Raw genomic sequence first — 19,081 nt, 5'->3', positions numbered from 1 at the left:
CTATAGCGATAGTAAGGGCTAGGAAATGGGGGAAGAAGGGAAGATTTAAAAGAAATGGATTCGACCATGGGCATTGAGGCCAAGGGATGTCTGTTCAGTATCTAATTTTAGATGGAGGGATGGCACTATCCTCAGAGACAGAAGAAACCATTCTCAGAAACAGAGAAGCTAGAAGAAGAAATTTGCGTTGTATGTAAAATAGTATTTAAAACCCTATAGGGTATCACCTAGCAATGTTTTAGATCCTCAGAAGCTATACTATATTAGACTTCAGATTCATTAAGCAGGTAAACAAGTATTTTGGATCTTCATTTATGAATAAGGAATTAGAGGCTTTGACAAGTTAAATGATCTATCTGTGGTTACAGCAAACTATGTCAAGCTAAATAAGAACGTAATACAGCTGTCCTGGATCTGGTTCTGCTTTTTTCTTTACCACATCTTAAGGTTGCTATTAAGGAGTATGGTAGATAGGCAGAAAATTGGTCCCCAAAAGATATCTACATTCTAATCCCTGGAACCTATAAATATTACCTTAAGTGACAAACAAGTGCTTTTCTGATGTTATTAATTTAGAGATTTTGTGATGGTAAGATTATCCTGAATTATCTGGATGAGCCTTAAACACAGTCACATATATCCTTTTAAGAAGGAGGCAGAGGGAGACTTGACAGGCGGAAGAGAAGGTGATGCAACGACATACAGAGATCTGAGAGATGCAACCACAAACCAAGGAACTTTGGTGGCCCCCAGAAGCTATAAGAAGCAAAGAATGGATTCTTCCTTAGGGGCTCCAATGGGAACACCGCTCTGTCATTGATTTTAACTCAGTGATACTGACTTCAGACTTTTGGCCTCCAAAACTGTGAAAGAATTTATTTTTCTTGCTTTTATGTCCCCAAGTTTTTGTTACTTTATTATAGCATCTCAGGAAACAAATACAAGGAGCTTTCTGAAACTTGCTTTTTAAACTTTACATACATAGGTTATGACATAAGTACCTTCTGATAACGCTTTAAAAAAAATGTTCATTCAAGCTAGAATGTTCTGTTTCACCAGTTTCACCATTTGTAGTTCTTTTTCCCTACAGAGAAAAAAAAAAAAAAGTGTGTAGGCTCTTCAGAAAGAATTTACTCACAGAAAATTGCATATAAATATCATGTAGAGTTCAAAGGCCTGACAGAATACTAACATCAGATGGTATATTTGTAGGTAAAATTAAGTGAAATGTTGAATAGTTTTCTAATAAATGCACATTTCTTTGAAATCTACTTACACAATTTAATCTAAACTCATTTTTGGCAACCAGTTGGATAATTAACTGCATACTTCCTTAGCATTACCTGCATAGACACAGCTTCTGCACCCCAAAGTTACAAGCATTGAAGTTAGAACTGTAATTCTAAAGTTCTCCTTTATTGTTTTTCACTTAAGAAGAACATCTACTTTGGAAACATATAGTACCTTCAATTATTTTTGGATTCATCACCTAGCAGGAGTCTGAAATATAAATTATTAATAAAACACAGCATAAAATGATATGTGAAATATTCTATATAAGTTATTTTGTGGGTAACAAGTGAATCAATAGACTTTAATAAATTTCCAGGTAGTATATAAACAATAGATGAAAATGGGGAAATGTATACATATGCAGAAGATGAATGAAGGTAAGTAAATAGCTATTCTTGCTAAACTAATCTGTATGTTTACAAGAAACACTTTTTAGGGAGTTTTTCTCAGTATGAATTCTGTATAAGAAGCAACTAATCACAGAGAACAACTTCAGAAAATGTATTGTTCCACAGGATAGGTCCTAAGAGATCTTTTTAAGCTGATAAATGACCTCAAACTAGTTGAAGCTTTGATGATAATGAAATCAAGCATTGAATTTGAGCAGGGATTTCTTATATTATATATTCAATCATTCCTTCCTAAGTTAATAATTAAATAGAGACCATATTTCTTTCTAAATTTCATATTAATGATTGCATTTCACTCTTATTGCACCCAAAAGATGTTAGAAATGGATCTGCAGGCACGCACAAACCAAAACAGCTAATGCTGCAATATATAGATATATAAGCTTTTTTATTAGAGTAACAATTGGTTCATTATTTTTATTTTAATTTCATTAAATTAATCTTCTTTATATATATATATTTTTACATATTTAAAAAATTTAATATACCATAAAAATAATTCTCACAATTTTGAAATGTACAATTTTGGAATGTATAATCAAATATCCATATGCTTGAAGCTTTGGGTACCCAGTTTCAAAGGGACTAGCCAATACAATCTCTTCATTCAAAAAATAATATATATATATATATATATCTCCATAAGTTTTAGATAAATTGATTGCAAGACTTGTGTGTAAATAATATTCATGAGAAGCGGACTTGGCCCAATGGATAGGGCATCCGCCTACCACGTGGCAGTTCTGCAGATCAAACCCCGGGCCTCCTTGACCTGTGTGGAGCTGGCCCATGTGCAGTGCTGATGTGCGCAAGGAGTGCCCTGCCACGCAGGGATTCCCCTGTGTAGGGGAGCCCCATGCACAAGGAATGAGCCCCATAAGGAGGGCTGCCCAGTGCGAAAGAAAGTTCAGCCTGCCCAGGAATGGCGCCGCCCACATGGAGAGCTGATGCAGCAAGATGATGCAAAAAAAGAGACACAGATTCCCATGCCACTGATAAGGATAGACACAGTCACATAAGAACACACAACAAATGGACACAGAGAGCAGATGACTGGGTGGCGGAAGGGAAGAGAAATAAATAAATAAATCTTTTTGAAAAAATAATATGCATAATGAAATTTAGAGAATTTCTTAATTCTTTCTTCTGGTAGATTGGAGGTATATACCCCAGAATAAAACCATGTTCTAAACTCAATCCATTCCTGTGGATGTGAACCCATTGTAAATAGGACCTTTTGATGAGATTACTTTAGTTAGGATGTGACCCAATTGAATCAGTAAGGGTTTTTGCCCTATTACTGAAGTCTTTACAGAGAAAGCTAAGAGAAGCCATGGGGAATAATCAGAAGGTCTAAGTTATTGGAACCCAGAAAAGAAAGAAGACATTGCCTTGTGCATTGCTATGTGACAGAAAAGTCAAGGAAGTCCAAGGATTGCCAACAGCCAGCCCCAGAACATCAAAGTCTTCAGGGAGGAAGCATTGCCCCGCTAACACCTCAATTTTGGATTTCTTCTACTCTCAAACCCAAAAACCAATATATCCTCATTATTTAAGCCACCCTACTGTATGGTTATTTTTTAACAACTAGGAACTGAAAACACTTCTGCACATTTTTCAGTTTTATTACACTAGGTTTTTTAAATTAGATTTATAAGTGGTTCACTATTTATTACTTTAATTTCATTAAATTAATCCTCACATATGACTATGAAGTGGATACCATGAGAGAAAGACAAAGATTGAAGAAATGAAGAAGTATATGTAGCAAAATGTCAATGTCATGAGAATCTGTGAAAAGTGTATATGGGAATTCCATAAAATATTCTTGCAAATTTTTAAGTCTGAATACTTATCAAAATAAAAAAAACCTTTGCAGAGAATAGTCACCTTCCTAAATGTGCTATTTTTTTTGGTTTCCTTCCATATGGAACCTATGAATTTCATTTACTTACTACCAGTTCATCTATATTTTATAACCATGGATTTAATATTATATGGAGAATTATTGTTGTTTTGTAGCAGAAATATTACCAAATTATCTGATTTCCTGTAGAGCCAAAAAACCATGTCCCATGTTTTCTTTTCTCCTTCCCCCTCCCCCACCCTGCTGACTTTGCTTTCTGTGTGCATGTACTTGTGATCTTCTGTATCTGTTTCTCTTTTTGTCTTCTCTTCTCATCTTTCTCCTTTAGGATTTACCAGGATTCAATACTGGAGACCTCTGATGTGGAGAGGGGTTCCTTGTCAATTGCACCACCTCATTCCTGGTCTCTGCTGCACTTCACCTTGACTCTCCCCTTCATCTCTCTTTTGTTGCATCATCGTCCTGCTGCGTGACTCACTTGTTCAGGCACTGGCTCACCATGTGGGCACTTGGCTCACCACACGGGCACTCAGCTTGCCACGTGGGCTCTCATGCAGGAATTCAGCTCACCACATGGGCACTGGCTCACCACATGGGCACTGACTTACTATTCAGGCATTCACATGGGTACTCGGCTTGCCATGTGGGCACTCGCACAGGTACTCAGCTCACCACGTGGACACTCAGCTCGCTGTGTGGGCACTCATATGGGTACTTGGCTTCCTGGGTTCCTCCCTTCCAGGGTCTTTCTTCATTCTGGGTTCAGGGTTCCTCTCTTCCCAGGGCTTGCTTCTTCCTGGGCTCAGGGTTCCTCTCTTCCTGTGGCTTCCTTTTCTTTCCTCTGAGTATTTACTTCCTGGGACTCCAGCTTAAGGTTTCAGCATCAAAACTCCAACATCAAAATCCCTTAACTCTGTCCTTTGCCATGCCTTTTATCTCTAAGTCCCCACCCACCAAGGAACTCAACACCCTAATGATGTGGCACAATCAAAGCCCTAATCATAACTTAATCATGCCCCAGTACAGACCAGATTACAAACATAATCCAATAGCTATTTTTGGAATTCATAACCATATCAAACTGCTACACCAGGGTAATGATGAGCAAGTTTGAGACTTGAGATTGTAGTTTAAGAGCATAGAGTGCCAGTACAGGAATCATATTTCCATAGACTAAGTCTTCTATTTTAAACAGAGATGCTGTGTTTACATTGCCCAACCTAACAGTAACTTCTAATGGAATTAAAATAATAATAATTGGTAAAATTATTTACCATCTTTGTAAGATTGACATCTCTATCTTGGATTTGGAAAGAAGATTGAAGCCAAAGATCCACTTAAAATTCTTCATGAATTTTAAGTAACAATGTATTCTATGACTTTTCAAACTCTTTTGGAGTAGCTAAAATGTTAACGTGATATTTATCATGCATGTTGCTAGTTCATCAGGTGCACATCAATCCTTTCTCCTCATCCTAAACATATAAAAAGATTATGATTCCCAATTTCCCTTACAGCTGGGTCTGTGCATATAATTAAGATCTGGCCAATTGAATGTGAAGGAGCGAGCAGGGTAACTGACCCTAGGACGCATAGGAAGAGGGATCCTGAACTAACCAATAGGAAAAGGGATCTTGAATCAACCAATAGGGTAAGAGAATTTTCAACCAATAGAACCCATTGCTTTAATTAATAGTCAGCCAATAAGCACCTCTTGCAGTCAGTCAATCAGCATCTCCCATTTAGGATGCCCTGTTTACATAGAGATGTCCTCCCAGAGAGTGGCCATGGTTTCCTGCTTGAACAGAACCCAGCACTCACCCTGTTTGCCAGCCACCCCCAGCTGCCTTCCACCATCCTTCCAGTGTTGCGCAGCCGCCACTGCTTCTCAACTGCCTGCCATAATGACCACATCCCACGTGTGGGCAGGTGTGCCAGAACTACAACCAGGAGTCAGAGGTTGCCATCAACCACCAGAACAACCTGGAACTCTACGGCTCTTACATTTGTCAATGTCTTACTACTTGACTGTGATGATGTGACTTTGAAAAATTTTGCCAAATATTTTCTCCACCAATCTCATGAGAAGAGGGAATGTGCTGAGAAATTAATGAAGCTGCAGAACCAATGAGGTGGCTGAATCTTCCTTCAGGATATCAAGAAACCATAATGAGATGACTGGGAAAGTGGGATGAATGTAATGGAGTGTGCATTACAATTGGAAAAAAGGGTGAATCAGTCACTACTGGAACTGTACAAACTGGCCACTGACAAAAAAACAACCCCCACTTGTGTGACTTCATTGAGACCCATTACCTGAATGAGCAGGTGAAGTCCTTCAAAGAACTAGGTGACTATGTAAACAACTTGTGCAAGATGGGGACCCTGGATTCTGGCTTGGCAGAGTATCTCTTTGACAAGCACATTCTGGGGAAGCAGTGATGATGAGAGCTAAACCTTATGTCGGCTTCCCCAGAGCCACAGGGCAGTGCATATGTGTTGGGTTTACCTTTTCTATAAGTTGTATCAATGTCCACCAAGTTTTTTCATTGGTACCATTCCTTCAAATAAGGTATTTGGTATTCCCACCCCCCAAAATGCAACATATGCAAATCTAGTTTTCAAACCCTAACCAATGTCCTTGCTCAGAACCAGTGATTGACCAATTAGAACATCCAACTGGGACTCCACCCCCAGGGACAGTCACACAGCTAGACTATATTAAGAACAGCTCTAAGCCCTGAGCACACATTCCATCTTCATCCCAGCCAGATGAATGTCAAGCTGTGAGTGCCAAGCTGTGAACACTGAGCTGAACTACAAATGCCAAGCTGAGCCAAATGCCAAGCTGTGAGACATGACAATAAGCTGAGAACACCAAGCCAAGCTGCAACAATGAACATCAAGTGGCAAGTTGAGCTGCAATGCTGAGCTGTACACTTCCACTGGCACCTCAGCCAGGCTTGTGCCTTGGCCCATGTTGAGCTATAACACTGAATGCACTTCCATTGGTGCCTCAGCAGGCTTGTGCCTTGGCTGGGCTTGTACAGCAACACCAGGGGGCATTTCCATCATCACCCTGACCAGGTTTGAGTTCAATACTGAGCTGATCAAATAAAGTTTGTACTGAGGTTGCATTTCTTCATCCTTAAATCCACCCAAACCAAAGAATAAAAGTGACAATAGAATATGGGTAAAAAGTATGTATACCCATCTATGACTGTTATAAAACATCCAAAGTGAGCCTCCATGAACTCTCTTCATTCATTTGCCAGCCAGCCAGCTGAAAGCTAAGGATACCCTGGAGTCATAGGGGATGGGAGAGCTACATAACTAAAACAGGCCCAGGTCCCTGTTTCACTCCGATGGGTAGGAGTTTTCAGGAGAGCCTCCTAAAGCACATAGGACTAATGTAAGCAAGAAATAAAATACCATTCAATCAAGCTACTTACACTTTGGGGTTGCTTGTTACAGGAGCTGAGCAACACAATATATGATACTGCCTATTTCTATTTGCCAGGGCTGCTTTAACAAACACCACAGACTGGTTTGCTTAAAAAACAGGAATTTGTTGTCTCACAGTTTTGGAGGCTGGATGTCCAAAATAAAGGTGGCAGCAGGATCATGTTTTTTCTGAAGTCTTTAGTGTTCTAGTGGTGGTTTTCTGGTAATCCATCACTCAGTCTCTGCCATCTCACACCGCATCTGTCTCCTATTGAAACTTATTCACTGTATACAAAATCCCTCTGCCTATAAGGACTCCAGTCATATTGGATTAAGGCCTACCCTGACTCTGTTTGGCCTTATCTTAACTAATACGATCATTGAATATCCTACTTACAAATTAATTCACATCCACAAATTTGTACTGGAGGTTAAGACTTGAACATGTCTTTGTGGAGGATATGATTCAATCCATAACACTGCCTTTTTTTTTTTTGTATTTATATATTTTTAAAAACTTATAGGTAAGTGTGCCAAGGAGTTATCCTAAGCACTTTATGAATATGAAATCTTTAGATCCTTAAAAGAAGCCATGATATAAGTAATTTCATTATTCTCAGCATACAAAGGAGTAGAGAGATATATGTTTAAACAGCTAGCAAGTTGCAGAGCCAAGTTTTACACCCAGATTGCAGAGTTTCTGCTCTTAGATTTTAGCTACTACCTGAATTGAAGTATTCTTCTAAAGCATTTTCATTTGTTGGAGCTACAGTTTGTGTCTTTCCACATTCCAGAATATTTTAGGAGTTTATACCAAAAATAATTATGGAGAGGTCAAAAGAGCCATTTAGCCTGAGCCTCATATTCAAGAAGTCCTCAAATTTAGACTTGTGCATTCAAAGTCATTGTACTTTGTGTGGTTTATGGTTGAATTACTTAACTGTAAAATACTAAAATTTGTATAATGCTATTTTCACACTTCTTCATTTTCTTTCAATATACTAAAGAGCACTACTTTTTTAGTGAAAGTATGCCAGGCAGACTTTCCCTCTGAAGTCCCTGTTTTGCACTTCCCTAGTGAGTATCCAAGAAGAATAGTTATATGTCCTGTGAAGTGGGTAATGAAGCTGAGTCGACACAATGTCTCACACAGTATTGAAAATTTTGTAGAACCTTAGGAGTTACAGGAACAGTTCATGGCACCATCTAGTATGCCTCTGTTGAAGCTGCAATAGGCAGTGCTAAGTGCAAAGAGGAGCTGAAGAAGTTAATTTACCTGTCCTGAAATAAACTTCAAAAACCTTTTATATTCATCTAATTCTGATAAAACAAACAAACAAACAAAAAACCTCACAAGTTTCAATCTTTTCTATTTCCTATGAGAAATGTTAGGCTCCACTTAATCATAAGTTGTGTTATTGACAAAGGAGATATTGGCTAGGGCATCTAGGTTACCTCTGACTGATTTTGAATTGAGTCATGGGATTCATAACTGCAACTTCACTCCACTGATAAGAAAAGGAAGATCTGGAGCCAATAAAATGTCAAAAATGTAACATCTATAAAGATTTGGCTCATCCCTTCAGAGTGTAAGAGAGGGTCAACACCAAGCTTAAACTTAAATCACCACACAAGCCAAGAGCTTTGGGTTAGGAAGAAATACTGGTGATTTTTTTCTTTATCTTTCTGGCAATCATTTTTTCTTGCTCTTATAAGCTAAATTTCTTTCTGCCTTTAAGGAATAATTGCATCACAGAATTTGAGATTACAATGAAATGTATGTGCTGTCATTTTATCCATCTTCGTAAGTTGAAAGCATATAGGACTTTTGTCAGATAGCTATTATATCCCTGAGTGGTGCTGGCGAAGTTGCATATGCTGATGTTTATTTTTGCTTGTCATAATTTATTGACTTTAATGATCCACATCCTTTTTCTATATATAGAGTTTATTCTAATTTAATCTCCATTTATTGTTTTATTTGTCATATAAATCTTATGAAGGAGATTAATGAACTGAATTAACCACTTAAAAGGAAGTCTTGTTGCCTAATAAAGAGACCAAGAAATTGAGGTTGAATAGTCTGGGTTTTAGTTTCAGTTCTTTTCCCCTAATATTGGAATGAAATTGATCAAGTCTTGAAAATTTTCTGTGTCATAGTTTCTTCATCTGTAAAACAAAGATAAGAATCCCTAGCTGAAATTATTATTAGAATATAAATATATGGCATATTTGAAAGCATTTAAAAACACTAAAATTCATCACAAATGTCTGTTTTTATTTTCTTATTTATAAAATAATAAATACATAAAAAGAGTATAGTGGCTGTCATAGTGAAATGGAGGTCATTACTATTATGATATATGTCCTAGGTGAGCATTTTGAAAGCAAAGTAAATTAATGTTTCAAAATGCTCTCACTATATAACTATTGAATGTATATTGAACTGCAGTAGACATTTTCAGTGTCTTTTCTAAAGTTTTACTCACATAAAGTATCTATTTAATTAGACACTAATCTAAGAATTATTTCCTTGTAAGTAAAGCCCATTGAAAATATACATGACATTATTTAATTTTAAATATCATAGATTTCAAACCATAAAAAAACATTTCCTTGAACACTGGATTCATTATGTATAGCATTCACTTAGAAATGTAAATTGATCATTCATAAGACAACTTAAGATTGGACATTACTATCTGATGCAAATATACCTGTTTTATAGTAAATTGATTTCTTATAATTTATTATTTGATGACTCAAGAATTTGTACTGAATTGTCTTGGTATTCATTGTATTGGTGTTTTCTCAAATAGTTTTAGCACAGCGTACTAAACTAATTATCTACTGTAATACAGATGGAGCATATCCCCACATTGTAGGAAAACTAAAAGTGCAAAATGTGGCAGTATTTTTTTTAATTTAAAAAAGAAGCAAAAACAACTTTTCAACAAGTATGGATTGTCTGATATCTCCTGTATGGACAAGATTGTTTGGAAAATGAAGCATGATGGCACATCATTGAAAAGGGGGAAAAGATACCATGATAGTATAATTGGAGTTATTAAGACAGTTTAAAATTTTGAATTGGCCAAATTGTAAACTAAGGGCATAATATGCATGTATTCATATCCCATTGAGTAGCCCAATTGTTCAAAATTTCTATAATTCTATATTTTAACACATTTGAAATGCTGTTAATACTATGTAAAAAATCAGTATGCATTTTTTATTTTTATTTCAATTTTCACACATGATAATGATTACTATGTTCAGAGTTCTGAATTCTTTCCAAAAGAATGCTTCTGAATTTCCCAATGAAAATGAAATCTAATATTATAAACATCATCGTTCTAAAAGTTACAGCTTTGATATAAAACTGCTGAAATATATATTATTTTTATTTTTTAAATTGCTCTCAAAATGCAAGCTAATTTCAGAGTTTTCTAAAAAAAAAAAATAGAAAATTAACCTGAAAAGATTTATTTTAATGTTGAAATATACCTAGCTTTTTTCCCTTCTTAAGGACTTTTATTTATTTTCACAGAACCACAGGTCATATTTCATTTCTAAGTCAGTTACATGTAACAATGACTGTGGAGTAAAGCAACAATTGGGGAGATTTTTTCAGCAACCATAAAATTATATCTGTGTCTTACTTGAAAGCAATGAGGGGTGGCAGGTTAAGCAGGTTAAGATCTTTCCAGAGGGGCATTGAAAGTTGTTTAAATTGCAATTACAGTTTATAGTGCAGCTGTTAAAATCCACCAAACCAAATTTTCAAAATGACCTTTCCATTTATCTAAGGAATTTTGCCAAATGTTTAATTTGTAGGCATCTCATTTAGGCTCTTGTCCAAGTTTACACCTTTGAATGAACCATATCATCTTTAGCTTTTACACGCAAAATTGAATTTTTGTAGGTGACCTATAATATCAGTGGAGTTCATTCTGATTCTATATGTTAAGACTTTACATACAAAATTTCAAAGTAAATAGAACCTCCAAACTCTTAGAACATGACATATGAATGAGAAAGTTGAACAGGTATATATTATAGTGGTTTAAAATGAAGACTCAGGTGGCCTCAGTTTGAATCAGGGTTCCACCACATAGGAGGTATGAAACCCTGAAAAAACTACTTAACAGGGAAGCAGCTGTGGCTCAATCAGTTGGGTTCCCATCTACCATATGGGAGGCCCTGGGTTCATGTCCCAGGGCCTCCTTGTGAAGGAAGGCTCGCCCGCACACCACAGAGAGCTGACACAGCAAGGTGACCCAACAAAAAGAAAGACAAGTAAAGACACAGAGGAGTGCACAGCGAATGGACACAGAGAGCAAACAACAAGCAAGCTGTGAGGAGGATGGGCGGGAATTAATAAAAAATAAATACAGACACATAGAAGAATGCACAGTGAATGGACACAGAGAGCAGACAGCAAGCAAGCTGCAAAAGGAGGAGAGATTAAAAAAACAAAACAAAACTACTTAACATTTCGAAGCTTAAGCTTCCTCATCTGAAAAATGGAAGTAATGATTGCACCTTCATATGTGGGTTTTAGGTATGTTAAGAGCAAATGATAAAGATTATACATTCTTAGCCCAGAGTCAGGAAAATTATAACCTCTCAGTAAATGATAGCTGCCGTTGTAAGTAAAATAAAAGTTAACGTGATAAACAAAAACGTCCCCCAAAATAAACCCACATTAATTTGACTGTGAAAGGGAATATTTATGTCTAGTGTCCACACAAATTGTCTATATAATCCCACACACTTAAAATTTCATTAGTTCCTGTGTCAAATGTCTGAAGTTTGGAAGTGGTTACCCTTAAAAGAAAATGATATGGAAAGTCAGGGTGGAAGAAAATAGGGAATAGAGAATTAAAGATGCAAATCTTACTAGGCACCAGGCACTATCATTGGATTTTTTATGCATTATTGCTGTTAATTCTAAAATCCTAAGTTAGATTGAACAATTATGATTCCCTTTTATGAATGAGAACACCGGGATATAGATAAGCCAATTTTATGACTTCCAGTGAATAATTAGCTAGTAGGGGAAGATGGGATTCAACCCCAAGTCCATCTGATCCTACCTGACCCACATTCTTTATGGGCTATATTATACTGCCTCTTGAAAACAAAATTGTAGGCATATACCTGAATGGTCTTCTAGCAGAAGTAAAAACATGGATGTCAGACTGAGAGTGGAGTCTCTCATCCACAGCATTTAATGGGGAAAAGGTGGGATGAAGAGTTTCACCAGATAACTGCCTGTGGTAACAGAGACTTACAGATTGAAAGCTGGCTAAGGTTTTGCATCTTATAAACTCAAATGACTTCCCAGCTATAACATTTCCCCTTTGTGTGATGTTGCCTGGGGTGTTTCACCTATCAAAACCTCGGTTTTCTTATTATTAAATTGGAAATAATAAGATAGTTTTGAGAACCAAATTAAATATAATATATCTTTAAAGCATTTAGCAGATTCAAATAAATATTAATGTGTTATTGTGGTTTTTGTTACATTATTTAAGTAACAGATGTACTTCATGACCTGAAAGATAAAACCAGAATGTAAGAAATTGGTAAAGATGATGAACAAAAGTGAAAACTTGTGATCATAGAAATAATAAAGACAAGGATGATAAGATGTAAACATGATCAAATTACAATTCGGTCATGCATGCCAGATCTTACAGTGTTTATGAAAGTAATTTATTTAAATATATATTGGATAAAACAACTTAACTAAAAAATGTTAAGAAAATTTTGTCTGCATTAATAAATTCACAGAATTTGGATATTTGGCAGAAATAATGTCACTGTCTTCTGCATGGTAAACTAAGAACTTCAGTACTAGGCAACTTTATCCTTAATATCCTGATGCCTCACAGCTTTATGCAGTGATGAACTGAATAGTCTGATGAATTCATTCATCTTAAAGCATCAGTTATAAGGACAGCAATTACAGACATTATTTAAATACCAAGAGAACCCAAATGCCTCAGTTTACACACAGTAATACTCTCTAAATAGCAGTTGCATTTATTTTTACCTCAGAAACTTTGATAGATGAAGAAAATGGAGACATTTTGTCCTCATCTTATAGTGACCAGTCCATATAAATGCATGACTAGTTTGGAGTGATATCCATGGAGAATGGGAATCTGAGAAATAGAGGGAAATCAGAGGCTATCAATGATATTCTCCCCATAGAAGGAGGCATGTCTCCACAGCCATGTCCATGTCCTTGAGAAAGACACTCTTGAGAAGTACTTCATTCAGGGACATAGGCAGCCAGAGGATTTCTTGGAAGCCACATAAATCTGGAAAGAAGTGTATTGATCTCAAGGGACAAATGAAACCTTGCACATAAAATTAGCAACCAAAAATTTTCTGAGTCCTAGAATCAGATAAAACTAGGATTTCAATTTTAGCTCCACCTCATACATTATCTATGATTGTGTCCAAGTTCATTAGGCATCTCTTTAAGCATCAATTTCTACCACTATAAACGGTATTAGTAATAGCAATGTGTAATTATCAAATTCATGATTAATTTAGATATTATAAATGTTAACAATTCAATCTAAATATCTGTCATATGTGTCCAGATTGAATTCCTTTAGTTTGTGAAAGCTGATTCACTTTTTACCAAAAAGTCCAATTAGCATTATTTGTTAATTAAAACTATGCACATCCAATAGTAAGCAACTCTATATACCTTAGCCATTCCAAAAGCTACAAAATCAGAAAGTTGTACTTCTACATCTTATTAGATACATGGAAGCCTAAAAAGAAAATTGTTCTATTGTGAAATTGTTTTGATACCAATCAAATAACTAGTAATTTTACTATTCTTTTTTATTCTATTTTGATGAGTGCAAAGAAAATAAAATCTTGTTTGACTTTTTAAAAGCTCAGACTACATTATCTCACATGGAAAAATGTAGAGTACAATTTCAAATACCAGTAGGATTTTAGTGCTATACATGGAGCAAAAATACCAAAATTATTATACGCTGGAGCACTCTGGTAATATTCCTTCCAGTTTTAGTCAAGGCAGTTTTTGGCACTGGAGTACTGAAAGTGATTTACTATAGATATCAATTTTATTTTCTGATATGGCCTTTATTGAAATTTTCTCTAGTATTTCTCCCTTTATGGAAATGCTCCTTTCTCTCAGGAAAGCTATGAAGAAATTGCTGACTATTTTTCATGTGAGATACTTATATTACTTCATTCTTTTGTCTGTAAAATACTCTGCATTCAACCAAAATTTTAACCCTGAATTTTTACAGCAGAGAAAAACCTTGAAAATGAAGTAGAAAAGAAAATATAGTATTTCCAATTATCAGTTCTTAGGAAAAAAATAAAGATCCCAGCCCCAAACACAGAGGTGCTTTATAGCCACATACAAATGGAAGGGAAGAGAGAAAGAATATGTTCATGCTTGAAACTGAAAACAAAGATAAAGAAGTATTATGACTTACAATTCTCATTTGCAGTGCTTCTACCTCAAAGCATCATCACATATCATAAGTTCATGTTCTGCAACAGTAATGATGCAGTTTCAAATAGAATGGTACAGGAAAGTGAGCTATATGAGAAAGCAGCAGGAAATTGTTGCATCAAAATATAACTTCTTTTAGGAAAAGAACTTAATAGGAATCTCACTGTGTATGAAAACAAGTTATTTAGACATAGGTAAATAGACATTTCAGTCATTTCAGGTCTTTGTAGTATAAGCGTGTATATTATCTTACATACAAATTGAGTTCTTACAGCTTTTTGCACAATCATATGTTGAGATATATAATCAAATTGAATTCATGTACTGAATCACGAACTGTGAGCCAATTGTATTTGGAAAACTTTTCACCTATTTTGGCATGCATATTGTCTGAGTCTGTGCAGAGAGACTATTAAGCATGGTCTTTTGGGATTATGCTATGAAATATTTTTAATAAGAGAAACCGGAGGAAAAACATTGTTCCTTTACTTCATCCTTTTCACTGGGATCGTATGAGTAGAGTTTGGTTCTCAATTCATTTTAATATAGCACAAGCCAGAATGTGCTCAGTATATTTTTTATCAACTTTATTTAGATAAAATTACACCATTTAAATTATCTACTAATGGATATTTTGTTTGTTTCCAGTTTTGAGCTATTGTGACTAAAGCAGCAAATGCACATTCATGAATAGGTCTTTGCATTGAAGTACGTTTTTATTTATCTTGGGTAAATAGGTAGATGTCAAATGACTGATCCATACTGTAGGTGTGTGTTCAACATTTTAAAATATTGCTAAATAGTTTGCCAAAATGTTTATTCCAATTAAATTTCCACCAATGAGTATGAGATTAACAGTTGCTCCCAATCTTCATCATCATTTTGCATTGTCAGTCTCATTAATTCTATCCATTCTAAGGGGTACGCTTTAATTTGCATTTTCCTGATGACTAATGATGTTGAGCACTTTTCCTGTGCTTCTTGGACAGCTATATATCTTCTTTTGTGAAATATCTGTTTAATATTTTGTTCATTTTAAAATTTGGTTATTTTCATTATTATTGAACTATAAGACATTTTTATATATTCGGAATGCAATTCCTTTGTAAGATAATCATTTCAAATATTTTCCCCTACTCTGTGCTTTCTTTTTCATTTTCATAGCAGTTGTTGAAAGAACACATGTTCTTCATTTTAACAAAGGCTATTTCTTAAACTCTAGGGTCCTTATAAAGTAGTTGAAAATTGTTTTCCTCTAAGCTGTTTAAACCAGCATATACATATTCTGGTTTCTCATCCAAATGTGAACATATCCTGCTCATTTTTATAACAAGATCTTCTTTCAATTATCCACCTTGTCTGCCATACTTTACTTCATTGACTTAGGAGAACACAAGCCTTTGTTAGTCACCAACTGTCACAGGACTCATTGATCCACAAGGCCTTCACTCCCACAAAATCAGTCTGTGGAAGAGAAACCATGTGTTACTTTTTAAAAAGTTTTGCCCATTTTTCCTAGAACCAACTTTTTCTTAGCACGTACAGGTAATCAGAACCAGTAACAGTTTTAAGCAGGACAAAAGAGGGTGCTCTAGCCATATCTAACTGTACAAATTAAAACAAATTTTATCTATGTATAATTAAATAAATATAATTAAATATAAATTAAATTAATATAAATAAATATAATTAAATCAATGCAAAAAAGAAAAGGAGCAAGCAAGAATAGCACAAAAGAATAGAATAAAAAGGGAAAGTACCACCTGCCCCCAATTAGGAAAAGATTTTGCATTATTTTATTTAATGTGTTTCAAACTAGAAAATAGTACATATACATGATAAATTAGATAATGAATTACACTGTTACAAAAGTTCCAAATGGACTATCAAGTTAAGCATAAAATATTATAGACTAATTGTAATATAAGTGGAGGAGTTACAACTTGATAACATTCTCACATTTGATGCAATTAAATGAACTCTGCAAAAAAAATATTGACAAATTCAAATAAATAAAAAGCTTTAATTTTGTATAATGAAAATAACAAAACTAAATTTAACAGAACACTCACTCAGGTATGTTAACCTCAGATATGAGAGAGTCAATACCTATAAGGAATAAAGAACTAAATATGTACATAGGGAAGCAGACTTGGCCCAGTGGTTAGGGTGTCCGTCTACCACATGGGAGGTCTGCGGTTCAAACCCCGGGCCTCCTTGACCAGTGTGGAGCTGGCCCATGCGCAGTGCTGATGCTCGCAAGGAGTGCCCTGCCACACAGGGGTGTCCCCCACGTAGGGGAGCCCCACACGCAAGGAGTGCGCCCTGTAAGGAGAGCCGCCCAGCGCGAAAGAAAGTGCCGCCTGCCCAGGAATGGCGCCGCACACATGGAGACCTGACGCAGCAAGATGACGCAACAAAAAGAAACACAGATTCCCGTGCCACTGACAACAACAGAGGTGGACAAAGAGGAAGGTGCAGCAAATAGACACAGAGAACACAGAGACCAGACAACCAGGGCGGAGGGGAGGGAAGGAGGTTAGAAATAAATAAATAAATAAATAAATCTTTTAAAAAAAGAAAATATTGTACTTCCTGAATAAATCAGACTTGCGCACAAAAAAAAAAAGAAAATATGTACATAGATATAAACTGAAAAAGCATAAAATAAATACATATATACACAATTAAATACACAGTCATAATCAAGGAAATTAAAATATAGTAGGCTTTAAATACAATTTATATTATAAAAATATATTTAAATAGGCTGCCCCTAAAAATAAAAAAATTTAAATTGTGTAGTATACAATGTTGCTCAGAATGTGATGAAACCAGCACATTTAAACACAGAAAACAATACTGTAAATGCTTGTAGATATTTTGTGAAATACTCTGTCAATATATATGAAGAGAATTTAAATATTCATATCATTTGACATTGGAATTGATCTGAAGTAAATAATTCAACTGAAGAAAAACAAACTGAAGCTTCTATGTATCCACATACATAATAATAAGATAATCTCATAATAAAAGTCTAAAAGCTAAGCAAAACAATACAACAATGTCTCCAATAAGGGTGTGACCAATTCAACTTTGGTATCAGTTTAATAAAAATAGTATGCAAGTTTTTCAAGTAATTACTCTCAACTCTATATAAAAAGTAAAATGACTAATATTTGTAAAAACTTCACTATTTTTAAGGTGATTTCATTGATCACATCTGATTCTTAGGCAGCCATATAAAATAGTCAAGAGTGAAATAGTATAGAGGTTAACATAACAGCTTTAGCCCTAAGAGCAAACCAGCAGGATTCCAACCTCAGTCTTACGTTATAAGCTGTGTAACCTTAGGCAATTCTTTTATTATTATTATTTTATTAAAGAATATCATTCATACATGAACACACATAAACAATAAGTATATAGTAAAGATTGTGATCTTACAAAATAAACATACATAACATCACACAGGGGTCTCATACATAGCTTAGGCAACTCTTATGCTTGGGTTTCTAGTGTGGAAAAATCAAGAACAATCCTATCCCAAAAGAATTCTTCTGAAGATTAAATAAGGAAAGTTAAATTGAGTATAAACTGCTGACACTGTTTCATTGGTCAGATGATGAAATAGACCATCAAAAAAGATATTAATTGTCCAATATCACTCATTTACTAAGTGTGAGGCACAGAATTTAAATGCAGGCATTTATATACCTCAGCTGTCACAAATGCAATACAGTATTTTCATCTGCATGTGGTTAGATTCTTTGCTACCTCAGCAGGAGAAGATGCAATCCTGAAAGAAATTGCCATATGTGTGCTTTTACTTCCCCCAAACCCTAAAAGGATGCAAAAGATGCAGGGTGATTAAATAGACCCTGAATGAATGATGTTCCTTTGGCACTGATTTTAACAAGGTGATTGCAACAGTTTAAAATGCCCCAGTGTGAACTTCCTGGACTTACTTCCCTTTTGCATGAAAGTCTTCTTACAGATTCTCTTCTTTTGTTTTTTCTGATAAAGATCAATTCCATCATTTGCTTGGTGATTCACTTCAGTGCCTCAAAACTAAGAACATTATCACACCTCCATATATCTGATAAGCTATTCCAATTGCAAGCCTTATGATATTAAAAAATGGGGAATGCAAAATTTCAATTACATAAAATATAGATTGCATGTGGAAAAAGACTGGAATGCAATAAACAGAATTAAGTGGTTGCTACTTTAGGATTATAGTATATGTTAGCTTTTAGCTTCTTTTTTTTCTTTATCATTTTACTACATTAAGAGAAAAAAATGTGAAGATAGGCAGGAGGAGAAAAAAGGCTGGTAAGAGACTCATAATAAATCATTCCCCTTAACTTCCTATGTAACTTGCTGTACTCTGTAAACGTGTCTTTTTATTGGAACAATGAAAATCATGAGGTTTGATATATGATATATTTTTACCTTACACAAGTGTATTCCCTATCAGTTTTGTCCATTCTATATTTTTCCTACATCATTTTCAAAATTACTGTGTAAGTATGAAGTGCATGA

The 19,081-nt window shown here is 35.2% G+C and overlaps 1 long non-coding RNA gene across 2 annotated transcripts in view; it reads left to right on the top strand.

The window, feature by feature from the left end:
* LOC131273270 (uncharacterized) overlaps window positions 1-19,081 on the top strand; it is a 78,618-nt gene that overhangs the window by 9,232 nt on the left and 50,305 nt on the right. The gene's annotated exons all lie outside the window — the stretch shown is intronic.

The sequence above is a fragment of the Dasypus novemcinctus genome, chromosome 2, assembly GCF_030445035.2.
Source record: "Dasypus novemcinctus isolate mDasNov1 chromosome 2, mDasNov1.1.hap2, whole genome shotgun sequence".
Lineage (NCBI taxonomy): Eukaryota > Metazoa > Chordata > Mammalia > Cingulata > Dasypodidae > Dasypus > Dasypus novemcinctus.
The sequence above is the reverse complement of the archived record's forward strand: the minus strand, read 5'-3'. Positions and strand labels throughout refer to the sequence as shown.